This window comes from Leptonychotes weddellii, chromosome 3 (genome assembly GCF_054177405.1).
Source record: "Leptonychotes weddellii isolate Sample4059 chromosome 3, ASM5417740v2, whole genome shotgun sequence".
Taxonomy (NCBI): domain Eukaryota; kingdom Metazoa; phylum Chordata; class Mammalia; order Carnivora; family Phocidae; genus Leptonychotes; species Leptonychotes weddellii.
The window spans coordinates 172,495,875-172,513,029 of record NC_138371.1 but is presented as its reverse complement, the minus strand read 5'-3'; the positions used below and the strand labels follow the sequence as shown (position 1 = coordinate 172,513,029).

Below are 17,155 nucleotides of genomic sequence, written 5' to 3'. Positions count from 1 at the left end.
AATAACACCCCACACCATGGTGCCTTTGGGGCTTGTCAAAGCAAAAACCCCACCAGAAAAAGGTAGACAAGCAAGGAGAATTTATTCAAGGTCATTGCAGTAGGGTAGAGAGGCCGGGCTCAGTCTGAGCTTCACTCCACGACAACAAAGGGCAGGGGGTCCTTAACGATAGATGAGGGGAGAACATGGCCACCTGTGGTTGCTAAAAGGCAGCACCCAAAGTAAAAGTAAACCCATGTCCTTGTGACAAGAGATAGTTTTGCAACTGGGAGCAAAGCACCCGCCAAAGTTAGGCTCTTACCGTCCAACAGAACCTGGGAGATGAGGGTGTTACCTCTTGGGATGTTTACACCTCAAAGGGATGACTCTGCATCCTTGAGAAAGACAGTCCTGGGTTCTAAAACTTGCAAGAGGCCTTTAAAAAGATTAGCAGACATTACAAAGAGGAAAAAAATGAATTTGCAAGGTTTCCAAAGTAAGCGCTCTAAGCAAAGAGTAGGAAGAAGCCTGACTCAAGTTTCCTCTTGCTGAGGGAACATTCAGGCTGTTCGGAGCTGCTTCTGCATCTTGCGCACATGGCCGGAAGGCGTGCCAAGTGCCCGGAGGTGAGGAGGTGGGCCGGGGCCAGGTTGTGAATGGTGGTGGAAGTCCTCAGGTGGGTTTCAGGATCCATTCTGTAATCACTGAACTCTTTTAAGCATGGGAATGAAATGATCAAACTTCCAAATTAAGAAAGTACGACAATTTGCGTATGTGTACGAAAGAAGCATTGAAGAGGGTAAGACAGGTCACAGGAAGAATAAAAATGTGAAAGGGATACTCTTGCTTAGTGCTCAAAACTGTGATGTGGGTGTTTATTGTTTCCACTTTCACATGATAAATTCAAGGCTCCAAGTGTTTAAGTAACTTTTCCAAATGTCATGTATTTAGTGAATGTGAGTAATTTCACACCCATTTGTCTCCCAATGAGCTCGTGAGCTTCCCACTTGGCAGTGGGGTTACTGAACCAATGACCAGACCATCAAATAGAACTGTTGTGGGCTTGTTTTGGGAGATATGAGGTCATGTGTGAATGGTGATAATTTGGGATTTATGGCACTGGCATCATTCTGTAGAACTGCAAAGTGAATCACTATCCCTGTTGGGTGGACTGAAATGGATGTCAACTCTTCCTAGAAAATACTCCTAGGATCTTGGCCATCGCCAGCTTCCTTTGGTTTCCTAGATTGAATGAGATAATGCACATAACACAGCTTCACAAATTGTGAAATCCTAAGAGATGAAGGGTATTACTTCACGTTAGGATAGAAATTGTTTATAAATCAGTTTCCATCTTAAGGGCACTAGGGGAGATTATATTCGGAGGAGCCCCATTGTGAATTATTTATAAAGTGAAGGATTACTTCCGATGGGATGATTGTGGATTTTATATTTGGGGGCGCTGTCTGTGGACTCAAAAACCCTCCCTGAAATCCAAAACATTATCTTGAGAAAATATCCATTTAAAAAAAAAAAAAGAAAATATCCATTTAAATATGTATCATAATATTCTGTATTGCAGGGCGCCTGGGTGGCTCAGTCGTTAAGCGGCTGCCTTCAGCTCGGGTCATGATCCCAGAGTCCTGGGATTGAGTCCCACATCGGGCTCCCTGCTCAGTGGGAAGCCTGCCTTTCCCTCTCCCACTCCCCCTGCCTGTGTTCCTGCTCTCGCTGTCTCTGTCTCTGTCAAATAAATAAATAAAATCTTTAAAAAAAAAAAATTCTGTATTGGAAGTTATGGAAAACCCAGTGCAAGCTGTTCTAAACACACAGTTAATTAGCTGGGTTTGCCCTAGAAATCTGGCCTTAGGAGAGCCTTTGTGTAGTAACTCAAGCTATATGCCCAGAACCACGTTTCATCCTGATTGTGCCCCCTGCCTCTCTCACTGTTGGTCTCACGCTCCCCCTGCAGGCTGCACAACCTCCCACCATGCTCCCTCCCAATCACTCCACCTGCAGCAGCAAAATGGCTTCAACACCTCAGCCCCCCATTCTCACATCACACAGTTCATAAGAAGAGAGAGCGTCTCTCCTAGTGTCTTCTGCAGAAAGAAGAGAAAACTTTCCTTTCCCAGAAGACCTTCATGAATATCCCCTCATATCTTAGGGTTTTCCGTTGGCTACTGGATTTTCCCCGAACCAGCCACTGTGACCAGAGAATAAGTAGGCTTCTTGACTCGTTTGAATCAGTCGGCCCCTCTCCCCCTCACCCCTGCAGCTGGGTTGGTGCTGTCCTACCCCAACAACAGTGGTCCCCAAAGGCTGGGTAACTATGGTAAGAAGCGGAAGATGGACATTCCCCGCAAATCTCGTCAACTATCTTTGTGGTTGAACTTAAATTCATCCCATTTCACCAAATGGATCCATTTTCTTTGAGATTTCCTTTTTAATTACATTGAAGTTCATTGGGTCCTCCCCCAGTTAGTTTATTAAAGACTGTTATATTTCCTTCAGTTTATCTATGGTTTAATTAATAGCTTAGTGTTTTGTTTAATTGACCCTAGAATTTGTCTGGAATTTGTTTTGGTCATAATGTGAAGTGAGGATCCAAGACCTTTTTTTTTTTTGGCCAAATTATTCTAAGTTCTTATCAACCTTTATTGAAAAGTTCTTCCCTGTGCGTTGTGCTGTCTCCCTTTAGGTATATCTTCTTAGGTATCTGTTTCATTCTGTTTATTTATTGACCATTCTCTTGCCGTAATTCAAATTTTGTTTATTTTAACTGTTAGTTAATTCTTACTTAACTTGCTTTTATTTTAAATATAAATGCAAGATATTTACATGGTGATTTCTTCCATCAAGAGCATATAAAACAAAAACCCCTTTCTGTACCCTCATTTCATTCCACAGAGATAATAATTTATTGTATTTCCTTCTGGAGACATTCAATGCATTGATTCATACATAGATGTAAAAATCTGCAAAGGAGACTTTGCACTGCATACTGTTCTAAACCACAGTCTTTACAATTAACAACACCTGGAAATTATTTCCATATTAGCAAGTTAAAATCAACTTTATTCTTTATAATAGCCACAGAGTATGTGCATTTATGGATGTACTAGAGATTAAGTAACTGGCATTCTCTTCAAGGACCCTTAGCTTATTTATTGTTCATGCTTTGAATATATTTCCATTTGTGTACAAGTAAATTAATAAGATAAATCCTACAGGTGGGTAGCTGGGTCGAAGGACAAAAAAAGGTGTAAATATTGAAGAGCTAAGTTGCTCTGTTTGCACAGTTCCAGCAAGAGGGGATGGTGGGGTTATGTCTTACACTCTCTTCAACATTGCAGGTCAAGCACTTCAAACTTTACCAACATGAGGGTAAAGATAGTATCTTACCTTTTCAAGTTTGTATCTGTGTAATTCTATTTTATAATAACACATGATTTTCATGTTTCCTATGTATATAAGCAATTTGCCTCCTCTGCATTATCACTTGTATTTTTGCATTTTTATTTTAAAAAATGGGATGTTAGTTTTTTCCTACAAATTTAAAGTAATTCTTTATACATTTTAGGTATTATCCCTTGGTCTGGCCTATGTCTTAAAAATAAATGTTTCCTTAATGTGTACTTCCCTTTCAACTTGGGTTATGGGGGGTTTGCCTTTTCATAGTTTACAAACATTTCATGTTTAAGTTTTTCAGTATTTTTCTTTATGCCCTCTGGTATTTGTTTCTGTTTTCCTGAGCTTCTTGAACTATGCCAATCTCTTGATTATTGCTGCATTATAATGTTTTAATATCTTGCTCTCTGTTACTGTTTGCTTTTCAGAATTCTTGTAGCTGTCTTGTAAGTTCTCTTTTCCCGGCATACTTTGGAATCCGGCTGCTTTGCTCCCCCAGAAATCCAATTGGTATTTTTGTTGGGAATTTTCAAAATCATAAATCTGCAAAAGAGAGAAAGAGAAAGAAGAGAGAGAGGGTAAAATTTTGGTAAAATTTTGGAAGCTGGAAAGCAGATATACAATAGTAACTAAGGTTGCATGAACAGGAAACATTAATCCTAAACTAAAAATGGGCAAAGCCAAGAAGCAACCCAACTCACACAGCTAATCCTCCAGAGGCTTGGGATTGGGGAACAAATAACCTCAAAATGGAAGATCAAATGCTGCACTGGGAGAATTGTTTCTTACCCACTTAGATACCATCTGTCCTTCTCTTTCCCTGCAAAACATACCCGCAGAAGAGGGTAAAACAGAGATTTGCTTGATGGGTCAAAGCAGGAACAGCTGAGTATCAGAATGAGCTAATGTATTTTAAAATACCTGGATAACGATCTTCCCACACACATTTTTTCCTGACTTTTTCAACAAAGCCGTAGCTCTATCATAGTGATTGTTGGGGAGGATGCAGGTTTGTGGGGCCTGAAGCTCACAAAATTTGGAGACCCTTACTATAGACTGAATGTTGTATCAATCAGAATTCATGCCATGGTCAGAATCCCCAGTGTGATGGTGTTTGAAGGTGGAGCCTCTGGGAGGTAATTGGGATTAGATTAGTATAGGAAGGTGAGACTCTCATGATGGAATTAGTGCCCATACAAAAAGAGGAAGAGACACCAATCTGCTTCCTGTGAGAGCACAGTGGGAAGGCCACTGTTGCAAAGGGCAAGAGGGCCCTCATCAGGAGCCAGATCTGCCTGGCCCTTGATCTGGGACTTCCTAGCCTCCAGAACTTCAGGAAATAAAAGCCTGTTTTTTAAGCCACTAATCCATGGTATTTTGTTATAGTAGCCTAAGCTGACCAAGACAACTGTCCTCCAAAGGAAAAAAAAAATCAAGATTATAAACTTTCAAAACCAGAGGACCATGTGGACACATGGCTCAGGCCCTACGGGAGGCTTGTGTCTCTTTAGTCACATCGGCCCCTCACTCTGCACCGCATGGTGCTGCTGGGGTTGATCCTCTTCCATCCTTCCTCCTTCTCCTCCTCCTCGCCTTGGCTTCTCCAGGTCTACTCGATGATTTTACTGCACTCACTCATTTAAGCCCAATCAAATTTAACTTACGTTTTGGCCAAATAGGTCAGACATTATTTTACTAACCGAATTTTGTTATTTGCACTTTTTTGTTCCCGTATCTTCAGAAAAATTCAAATACAATTCTGACCAGCAACTTCCCTTAGGTATTCAAGATCTGTGATTGTTACTTTTCATTTCTTAACTAACTCTGGGTGCTGAGGGGAACTTTCTTAGATAAAATTACATTAATGTCTTCTGAATAAAAGAACAGTTGGGAAAATATATGTGAGGAAAGATTATTTTAATAAAAACCAAAATAACCATAATCCTTTCTTGGGTATCAATCAGTTCTTCTGAAAAATGGTAGTTCGGAATTGTCTTTTAATAACTACTATACTTTCCCCATAATACATTTTGCTCTACAAAAATTGTCAGGATGACAATTTGAATACCATTTAGTTCTTTCTGACTTCATTTCAAAGAAGCTTGCAAACCTCCAATCTAATTGCCTATCAATATCTTTGAAGAGACTGATAAATTATTGAGGTAAAGGAAATTTATAAATCATTCATTTATTTAAAAAAAAGCATGCACCTCTCATTTTAATGGGAGATTTGTGTATACATATGGGATTTATGCATTGTATGTATACACTCAGTATGAATACACACATATCATCCTATAATACATATGTATAGAACCGTCGATGATTTCTGCTCCCCAAGCCATTCCTGATTCCTTTACTTAAATACCTTGTTTCCTCTCCTTTCTCTTGTTGAACTTTCATTTCCACTCTCTCTCTCTACTTACACATTTTTTCCTGTTTCAGGATCATGTCTGGAAGTATTGAGTTAGTTGGGGTCAGGAGCTTTATTCCAAGTGCAGCAGAAGGGGAGTTCCAGTGCGTGGGTGACAGGGCGCAGTGTGGCTGGGCCTGCCTGGGTGGTGGAGGCGGATGGGCAGAGTGCCCGCCCGTGGAAGGGCACAGAGTTTGCATCTCCATGTATAATGTGTATTTACATGTGCAATGTCATCTCATCTTTTCTACAACCCTACACATCCTTATTATTAGGTCCATTTAACAGATGAGAGAGGAGAGGCACAGAGCATGTGAATCTATACTCCAAGATCGGCATAGCGTTGGAGCACGAACTCCGTGTGGGTCTTCTGATGCCCAGCTGTGACCTCTTCCATGCCATCAAAGCCATTCTACCTGAACAGAGAAACGTCATCAGTTGCTAGGGATCCAAGGGGAGCTCCATTCCGATTAGCATCACACTTCAGTGATGGACTGTCTGAAAAAGATGGAGTCCTCTCATGTGAAAACTGGTCAGCAAGGCACCATTGGGGAGTTATTTGGGGGGAACTAGCTTTACTGTAATGTTACAGTGATATTAAACCAGCAAGAAGGCATCTAAAATAATATATAGTTTAAGTACTACACCTATATTTTAATTTTCTTCAGCTCACTGTTTATACATGAATTGCTTATTTATACATTAATGTTTCAATGAGTTTAACATATATGCCTAGTCCTATATATATTCCTGTATCTTCTACAAGGGGTTCTGTCCTAGCCAGGCTAACTTGGCTCTTTTTTTAACGCTGATTCTCTTTGACCCCAGGGGGACCTGAATGCAGAGCTATTAATGAAGTCATATAAAGGAATTTGTCGGGAAGATGGATGCAGAGCACCTAGCTCTGAGCCACACACAGAGAAATCTCGAGAGATAATGATAGTGTCTTTCACTGAATTAGCCATTTAGCCAGTATGCTGGGCACTAGCTGCTCCTTTTTCTTGATGGTGGTAATATTTCAAAGTAACCCACCATAATATGTGCAAGGGTCAAACCTGGATGCACCTTGCTGAGGAATCATCGATTTTTGAGAATATTTGCTCTCAAGCTAGAAATTACAAATGCATTTTGCAATTATGCAATTTCTAATTACATAATGAACTTATACAAGCTTCTGTCCAAGAATGCTCTGTATTATACAGAGATTCCAGATTCTACTGAAAGCATAGAGTAAAATGTAACATTATTTCTGAGAACCAAGGTATGAACAAATCTTTACCCAAAACACTTGCAATTTAACAAATACTTTTGTTGATAGAATACCTCAATGAGGAGGGATTTTAATAAAATTAAATGCCGAATAATATATTTTTCCTTTGAGCAATAAGCATTTTCCTCAACAAACTTATGTGAGACCTAATTTGAAGTGTGCATTAGAGTGTGGGGTCCACCAACTGGCAGCTTTTAGGGAAATAAAATGAATAGAAATTATAGAGTGGGAGATATCAATAGTGAAGACAATCCTATGCCTGGTTAATAATCTATCACTGTACTCTTTTTTTAAAAAAGATTTTATTTACTTATTTATTTATTTGAGAGGGGGCGGGTAAGGAGCAGAGGCAGAGGGAGAGGCAGATTACACCCGGAGCACAGAGCCCAGTGTGGGGCTCAGTCTCATGACCCTGAGATCATTACCTGACCCGAAACCAAGAGTCGGAAATTCAATGGACCCAGCTACCCAGGCGCCCCTATTGCTGTACTCTTGATAGAAGTATATTCTCATATTGAATTCTCTGCAAATGAATTTTGAGTTCTATAAAGTTACATTTCATTCACTTACAAGAAAGCAGATAGGGGCGCCTGGGTGGCTCAGTCAGGTAAGAGTCTGCCTTCGCTCCCTGCTCAGCGGGAAGCCTGCTTCTCCCTCCCACTCCCCCTGCTTGTGTTCCCTCTCTCGCTGTGTCTGTCAAATAAATAAAAAAAAAAAAAGTCTGCCTTCGGCTTGGGTCATGATCTCAGGATCCTGGGATCAAGTCCCGCATCAGGCTCCCTGCTCGGCGGGGAGTCTGCTTCTCCTTCTCCAACCCCCTCACGCTTGTGCTCTCTGTCTCTTTCTCTCTCTGAAATAATTAGATAAAAATCTTAAAAAAAAAAAAAAAGAAAGTAGATAGTATCCTGTTGTGTGAAACAACAGATAAGACAGGAATAACGTAATCTCACGAAATGTCAGCTGCCTTAGTGACTTAGTTAAAACCCACTTTGAACAGCTGTTATTTTTATGATCTCACCCATCATTTCAACAGGATTATCATTATTTTAGATATTTCTTTTTAAAAGGCATTTTTCCTTGACTACTTGACTCTTTCTGTTAAATATATTTTAAATGTCTTTCCTAAACTCAGATTTCTTCCCACCAAGTACAGATGCATTTTATTTGATTTATAGGTGCTCTGTAGTTTATCCTTGTTTGTTCTCCCTAGAACTATATAATTTTAGAGCTTTCAGAGCTTCATATTTGCTGTTACTTATATTCAATAAGTACCCAAGAAGAAACGTCAAATAAATGGAAAATTGAATTTCATATTGTTAATATGTTAAGTCCTAAAGTGACATAGCATTAAAAATAGGAGGGCATAATAGACAGATGTAAATGATCACACTTTTCCTGAAATATTAATAGGCTTTTAATCTTGTCATTATCAAGAGCTTTGTGCCCTTTCTAGGGTGAATTAAGCATTGTTCTTTATCACAGGATTTGACTAAAACTTTAATTATTGATATAATTCAGCCCTTTTATAACATAGCTCATTATTCAAGTCAGATCCACTAATCTATATTGAGCACCTATTTTCCATTGGAACTGTGCAAGGTGCTTTGAGGACACAAATTAGAAGCAAAAGACAAAATGTCATAATCTTTGGGCTTTTTGATGTGTCTAGAGAGATAGTAGTCCAAAGATTACCCTTTAAAATATTATAATTACATATTGCAAAAATATGAAATGACATGTAGAGCTTATAACTTAATGGAGGAGACAGATTCACAGATAGTTCTAATATTGTATAGTTTTTTTTTTTTTCAATTGGTGAGCTGCTCGGGTGATAAGGAATGGTACTCAACCAGGGTTCAGGAGGATATCACTGACCAAGCAATGCTGTATCTGCTTCTTAAGAAAGTTTCTGAAAGCAATGTAAGTTTGGAAGACTTTGGGGGAATAAGGTCACATGAGCGAGATAGATCTAGGGTGTGGGATGCAGAACCCTAACTCTTTGATGTAGGAGCTGGGTAAAATGGTTGCAGATGAGGCTGGAAAGCTGAGGGTGACCTCACCTATATTCATTGAATTTTACTAGGCTTTGTTGTGGTAACAACTAACAAATATTGGCCACTTAACCAACTACAAGTTGATTTTTTGATCAGGTGGTCTGCTAGATATTGAGACAAATCACCAGCATTCTCACACAATACAAAACATCACACTGTCATTCCAGCACAAAAGGCAGACACCAGAATACAGGATCTGGAGAGAAAAACAGATTTTTTAACCGAGTCTCATCTTGTGGGAGAGCACCTGTCCAGGGCACACAGACTACACTGGACCAAAAGAGCGGCCAGTTCCTGAGCTATCACAAGGGATCGCAGTGAGAAGGCTTATAAAACTGTAAGTCCTCTCCTACCTTACCGCCCCCACCCCCCCCCCCCCAGAGTGAGGGCAGGTAGAATTCCTTAGGGAAATGGGGGTGGTTTTCAAGTTGCTTTAACTTGAATTTCAAAAGGCATCTGGGTTACTATTAACACAATGCTAGACTTGAAGGATGGTCTCAATCAAGGTTAGTTTCCCCTCCTCTCCTGCCCCATCCAGGGTTGAAGAAAAGGAAACGCATTAGCTGGCAAACTAAAATGACAGTAATTTCAAGGCACAAGCAAGCTGTGCACTTGATAATCTAGGTTTTAGGGAAGGATGTAGCAATTTAGTGCGTTACAAGTCAACGTGAAGTGATTTTTTTTTTATTTTTACAGAGAACTGCAACAATTTTTATTCTTAAAATTTATTAAGCAACCCATCATATCTCTACTATGAACATCAACTCTTGCCATACTTCATGACTAAGGGCTCATATTTTAATGTCTTGTTTCCAATCCTGGTTATAACTTCCTCAAATCCAAGAGCCTTGAATTACATCCATATCTTTGCCGTCGTGTAAAGATGCTCATAATTCTCTGTACATCTTTAGGGATGGTGGTGATGAGGGGTCAATAAGAGTCTTATTTTGCCTTATTTGTCATTTGAAGTGCTATGGTGGTTTTCCTGTTCATCTTAGACCTAGTGTGGGGATATTTTAAACAAGAACTTGTCCTTAAAATTACGGATATCTGGGACACATGTGGACTTAGCTTCCGGTCTGAGCTATAAGGGAGCAGGGCACAGTGCAGCTGTATTTTAATAGCATTATGTGTTAGAAAGATAGTTAGGGGGAAAGTGAGAAGGGACATTTTAATCTAATCACGAATGTCCTTAATCAGAGCCCTGCCTTCGGCAGGAGGTTAACATTAGGGAGATGGAACAGAACCACGAATACAGATCATTAGAGAAGAAATCATTAGAGAAGAAAAGCAGAGGAAATGATGTCACTGGCAAACCATGGGATGCAGGATGAGAAAGCTCTGGAAAGCGACGCTGAAGGGAATACTGAGGAAAAGGGCACACAGGCAAGGACCCTCAGCAGGACAAGAGCTAACTGAGTGAAGAAAGTGCCTTGATTTCCGCTGCCTCCCAAATGTACTGATTAATTCAGTAGACTTCCAGTGTCATGAAATGGAGCTCAGAGACACTTCAAGGAAGTTGAACTAGGGAGAATTAAGGGATTAATAATAATATTAAATAGGTTACTTTTTTTTTTTTTTGGTCCACCTGCATGCACTGAATTATTTTTAACCATCGCTTATTTTTTAGCTTGGGAATATAATGAACATTGAATTTCTTAATTCTTTAGGAATATCATGAGGGTGAAGAGACTCACACTCATGAGTTTCCCTAAACATACAGTTAGCTTTTCTATTTCTGCTTTCATGCAGGTTTGCCTTCTGCCTGCCTCGTCTCTAAGTCCCAGTTCAAAGGCCACCTGTCATCTGGATCACTCTTTATTCCCCTTTGATCCCCACAGAGAAGGTGAGTAGTATGTGTCTACGTGTATCTATTATAGTTGTTACAAGGTAACCCTAGAGTTAATAACTTATGTTTCCTTTTCCTGTGAGGCTTGCTAGGGTAGGGATGATGTCTTGTAGTTATTTTGATTTCCCAGGGGTTAGTGTGGTGCATAAACACAGTAAGAGCTTAAGAAACATAAGGAGAGAAAGTCAAGATCTTAAGCAGAAAGAGGCCTTGAAATCAGAGTCACAATGGAAGGGTTTTATTTCATTGAGTCTCAGTGGTCTGCTGTTTGGATTTGTACATTGAAACTCAGCCTCCTCTCCCCAGGTCTGAGGCGAGGGTACCTTAAGCTGGGGCTCAGAAACTCAGGTCTTGTGGTGGGGGTTTGTGGATAGAGAGACTTTGGTGTGACAGTAGCTGTAAAAGGAATGGGTTTAGGCGCCAAGAAAACCCACCCTGTCTTTGAATCTGGTCCGTCCCCATTTCTTTCCTCAGACGACCCCCTCTGGTTTCTCTGTCCTCCGACAGAAGGACCGTCTTAATGGTCATGATCACAGCCCAAGGCAGAAGAATGTTGTAAAATAGATGTTGGTTCAATTAGGAATAAAGAATAAGAACCACAAATGAAACACAAACAGCGAATAAAACCAAATACCTGGTAAAACAAAGAAACAAATTTCAAATAATAATTGATAACACGTCAATACGAGAATTAGCACAGCCTTTCAGGTGTTTATGTAATATAATTTTCCTATGATCTCCCAACAAAAGCAGTATACTTCTATTATTTGCCCACATAACCACTTTTGGCTTCCTTTGCACAAACAAGGAGAACGAATGTTAGTATGATCTCTTAAGGCTTAAGTGAGATTTTGCCAAAACCAACAATGAGCTCTGGTCACAATTAGCTTCCCTTCATCTCACGAGTTTCTAGGGCTGTTGGAAAGTTACTTTTTGAATCCAGGTTAGATCTCACATAGAACATGGAAATGTACTCAAAAAAGATATAATCTCTGGGTGAACTGCTTCCTCGTGGTAGTAAACTAAGCTATCCGTTCTGTTATGTAAGCCCTCAGGAATTCCCACTTATCTGGGCCCTAACTTTAATGAACCTTTGAATGTCACTGATTGATCAGATACAAAAGACTACTCACTCTATAATTCCATTTACACGTTATTCTAGGAAAGGTGGAATTGTATTGACAGGAAGCAGAACAGGGGTTCTTGGGGACAGGCTGGAAAGGGGCATGAAGGCACTCTCGAGGTGGTGGAAATGTTCAATATCTATCATGTGGTGGGGGCTAAACGACTCCATGCATCTGTAAACTTCATCAGATCGTACACTTAAAATTAGTCATTTTTATTGTAGGTCAATTCTACGTCAACAAAGCCACTCAAATCTAATGACCAAGTTGGGTACATGATAACTTGTGACTCTTATAGTTCATCATTGCAGGTTCCTTATGTTTCAGGGTTATGTTCTGAAGAAATTTAGAAAACTCAAGTGTTTCTCACTCTATCACAGGCAATATTATGGGTGACAATTGGGTTAAAATAAAACCAGTTTTTAGAGTAAGCAGTTAAAGGTGGGGAGGTGTGGAAGAAATGTAGGGAGTAGAAATTAGTATAATCCCTGCCTTGTTTTCTGGAATAAGAATTGACGGCATTACTAGTGCCTGTGAGGTTACTGACTTCTAAAGCTTTGCTTTTTTGTATTGATTAATCCATTGTGTGTGTGTGTGTTCACACATGTGTGCACACTCAAGCACTGTGTAGTGGAAAAAACATCGGAACTAGGGTCCCAGTTCCATCCCTTACTGGCTGTGTGGCCTTGGAGGGATCATTTATATTTCTGAGCCTGTTCTGAAAGGAGGCATAATGGAATTAAAAACAAAATCCTAATGTCCAGTATTGTGAGGGGTTCAAACGACAGCGTTCCTTTTACCAACAGAGTAATAGTGCAATGAACCAAATCCTTGGGAGTTTATGGCCTTGGTGGGAAGGGGTCGTGTATCCGTCTCCCAGCCCTCATTAGAGTGGGTGCGAGTTATGCCGTGTGCTGACATTGACGCTGTTTGTCTGTCTTCTTGTTCTCACAGCTAGTGACACATTTTAATAATCTGCCTAATGACTTCAGGTGTTGACTTCTATAAGCTGTACCTGTCGCTCTCATTCTCTCAAAATAGACAGCGTTATAAAAGCTTATTAAAGAATGTGCCAGTTTTGAACTCACATTAACAGAATCACCAGCAGGAAACTCTCTATTTCTCAGAGGTGAATACTTCAGTTTGTGGAATAAAGTCAAATAGAGAATAAGTATAAATATGAAATGTACACATCTTTCTATTTCTCAATCTATTACCACAATACATTTTGCTGTTTTGCCCCATTCTCCTTTCATTTTAAGTGGGCCATGTTTCAGGTAACTTACTGAAATTACTATTTCTTAGCCTTGCCCTTTTTGCTCAACAAAGATTTCCCTTCCTCACATGACTTTCTGGTGGGTAAGACCTTCCTCAGCCCATAAGCCCCAACACTCCTGGAATATCCTTCATTAAACTTCCTCTGCTGTTGGGCGCCTGGGTGGCTCAGTTGGTTAAGCGACTGCCTTCGGCTCAGGTCATGATCCCGGAGTCCCTGGATCGAGTCCCGCATCAGGCTCCCTGCTCGGCAGGGAGTCTGCTTCTCCCTCTGACCCTCCTGACCCTCCCCCCTCTCATGCTCTCTCTCTCTCAGTCTCTCTCTCAAATAAATAAATAAAATCTTTAAAAAAAAATTAAGGAAATTGAAGGAAATAGATGTTAAGTGTTTGGCCAATGTCTTACAGCTAGTAAATGAAGAAAAGAAGATTGGAAGGATCAAACTGATAGCCCCTTTAACATGTGTATTTGTTTAAATATCTGTGTCTTTAGGTAGACTTTAATCCCTCAGAGGGCAAAAGATCTTTCTTCCTTTCTTCCTTATGTCTCAGGTGCTTAGCACATGACTTCACCCGTAAGAAACTCTTGATAAGTATTAGCTGAGTGACTGAATGGAAATACATATTTGCAAATCGTGACAACCAAAATTTATTACTTTTAATAAGTGGAGAATAAATATTACAGCAAAGCAACAATAAATGATTAAGTTAACAGGAAAGGAAATTAGAGATTTTTGAAAGAAGTGCAATGAAAAGTAAAGGTAAACCACATTCAGTCTCATCAGAACTGAAAAGTAAAAACATCCATTTTTAGTTTTTACTTACATATTGGAAGACAGATGACGATAGAAACCATCTTCTCTTAAATGCCTGGGTTTGTAAACCAACCAAGTAGTTAAGAACCCAGAATCTTAAGCCAGGTTGACTGGCTGGCTGTTAAGTCCCAGCCCTGCAGCTTGTTGGTAACATCTCTGGGCCTCAATGTCCTCATCCATAAAATGGGCTGGTGGTTGTGCTTTCTTCAGAGGGTGATTGTGAGGATTCGGAGAGTGGATGTTCGTGATTTTCATAATATTGACAGTAAATGCTTATTTAACACGCGATTCTTGTGTTTTCAGGAGAGGCCAGACGGAATCCCGTATTTGCTGAGCGCCAAGCACATTCTAGGGACACCACATGTCATTTTTCCAGCTGAGGCAGGTACCATCAGCCTTTTTGTACAGATGATGAAACCACAGAGCAAGAAGCTGGTAATCCATCCAGGGCCCACGTTCAGTCGAGGAACTAACGTGACTCCTAACCCCATCTGTTAACACCACATCCTCCCTCAACAGGCTGTAAGCTTCTTGAAATTAACCTGGATGTTTATTTTTGATCTGCACACTACCTATCATATGGTATTTCACAAACTGTAATTACTAATAATCATTGAAGGAACACATATAGATCGAGAACCTGAAATAAATTTCTGTCCTTAAGAGACTTAAAATGTATTTGGATAAATAAGATGCTTCAGGAGAAAGCTAATGATATAAATAAATTTGACATAAATGCCAATTGAATTAGAATTAAGAAGTACTTTTAGGAGTTCACAGACAATCCCTTGCATGCTTATTTAATACTTGATAGTTTTCTTTAAAGGTAACTTATTTAAATCTCTATTTTCTTCTTCCCATCTCTGAGATAATGAAATTTGCTGAATGGACTTCCTTTTGTTACGGTTTTTCAGGATGGTATTCATTGGTTTACAATAATTTCAATGTTTCTCACTCTCCATAGATAAACATAGTATTGATCATATGGCCTTAAACATCGATGTTCCTTTTGTACTCCTTCAGAAAATATTCAGTGATATTAGACTACAGCAGGCTATGTGACACGAGGTGGGAGACAGAACTCCCTTTTGTCTTCTAAGTGTTAGAACCCATGCTTAATATGAAGCAATCTGTTATCAATTAGCAAAGGACAGTGAGGAGGCAGATGAGACCCTGGTGATAGAGAACAAAGTCGATAGGTCTCAGTTTGAACACCTGTACTGAAGGAGATTTGAACACACAGGGAAATACAGTGACCGCTGCAACAGGTCGTGTCTCCTTGAATAGGAACACAGAGAGCACATCTTCGACATGCAAACATTGGGCTGGGAGGGGACACAAGATGGTGCAGCTTACCCAGGGCACTCTGCCTAGTGATCATCCTCGGAAATGGAGGATAAGGAGCTTATTCTTTGTACAAGGAGGTCAAACGCAACCCATGCTCAGGATTTGAGAACTAAAGGGACATTATAGATCCTCATTCCTCGGAAGAGAACTACTGGGGACCCCAATAGGCAAATTGATGCTCTCAAAGTCGTACCATTAAGTAATGCCAGATCCGGAGCTGAGACAGAAAACAGGATCTCGATGGTTAAAATCATGTCTTTATGCTAGATTCTGTCCTGGCCCTAGGAAACATTATGCCAAGCATTAGGGTTTTTGATTATTTTTCTTCTTCTTGTCTACCTGGGCTGCTGCCCCACCCCCCACCCCAAATATCCCCCCTCCCCATTTCCCCTTCCTGTACCGCCATTAGCTGAAAATGGCAGTACTTAATTAAGGATGGACATCCTGGCTGAGAGGTAGTACTGGAAATGTACTGTGAGGTTTTGGAGACTGAGTCCTCCCCCGTATGCCAGGAATGGGGCTCTGATTGGAAATGGCGAGGTGCAGGCAGTGACTTTAGATATACGAGGCCAACGCTGTCACCTGAGGCCCATGGAAGGCAGGAGGTCCACCTGACGTCCTGGGTGATCCAGCAGAGGAGGTTTCCCTCCAGGGGTGGCCAGTGTTACCTGGTGGCTCCCAATGCTCGGGATAGAATTTGCAAGAGGACAGGAATACGTCAAGGAAGGACTTTCAATGAAATGAAATCGTGACTTGCTGGCTTGGAAGGCTCCCAGCTCTCCAGATGCCAAACAAGGCTAAAATTAAAAAATGGCTTCTGAGCAAACATCCAATCCAGAGCACTGTCGGGAAAGCCTGGTGCAAAGACAAGGGTGAGAAAGTTGCTGTGAAATGCTTCGTGAAAGCTCGGAAAGATCAGCCTCTGTTGGACCCAGGGCCCTCCAAGGCGATGGGGGTGCACCCTGTGGTCCTCTACATCAGACTGTGGCCTTCTGCCCACAAGAAGGCTGGTCAGCAGAAGCCCGAGGGCTTATTTTTTACACAGTCTGGGTGAAAGTGTCGCAAAATTCAGTGACTTGGTTCCTAGCAAGGGTGTTAGTCAAGTTGTTAAATTGTGCAGACGTCTCCACAGAGCTGGAACGTATTTCTCTCTCTCAGAGAGGCTCTAAGCAGAGACAAGACAGAGCCCGAAAGGGAGGAGGCCCCAGCTCTTCTCATTCTGTAAATGGTATCCCCCTCTTTTCCCTTTCTTTGTCCCAGCACACTTGGGGAACACAGCTAGGTTACCTCCCTTCAAAAGCCAGCACCTCATGTTTGTTCTCTATTGTGGTTGGATCTCCTCCCTGCCCGGCATAGCATGAACCCCAATCCTCCCAATTCTCTCTGAGGCTTTTTAGTGAGCAGGGGAGCTCTTTCTTTGGGAAAGTTTTACTCTCAGACTCTCTGGAGAATGAGGTAGAGAAAGAAAGAAACAAAAGTAATGTGGGCAGTTACAAAGACTCCTGAGTTTTACACATTCTGAAGTCCACAGACAGCCTCCTTCTGGTGCCTGACACCCCGGGGCCCCTAAGCAGCATGTCTTAATGAGGATCCAGGGACTTACACAACTTCTGTGGACA

The 17,155-nt window shown here is 40.8% G+C and overlaps 1 protein-coding gene across 2 annotated transcripts in view; it reads left to right on the top strand.

Moving 5' to 3' along the window:
* LIG4 (DNA ligase 4) overlaps nt 1-15,896 on the top strand; it is a 71,466-nt gene extending 55,570 nt beyond the window's left edge. For both annotated transcript variants that reach the window (XR_014143906.1, XR_014143907.1), the window contains exons 4-5: nt 10,880-10,973; nt 14,493-15,896. The gene's annotated coding sequence lies outside the window, so the exon portion shown is untranslated. The remainder of the gene's footprint in view (nt 1-10,879; nt 10,974-14,492) is intronic.
* The last annotated feature ends 1,259 nt before the right edge of the window (nt 15,897-17,155 follow it).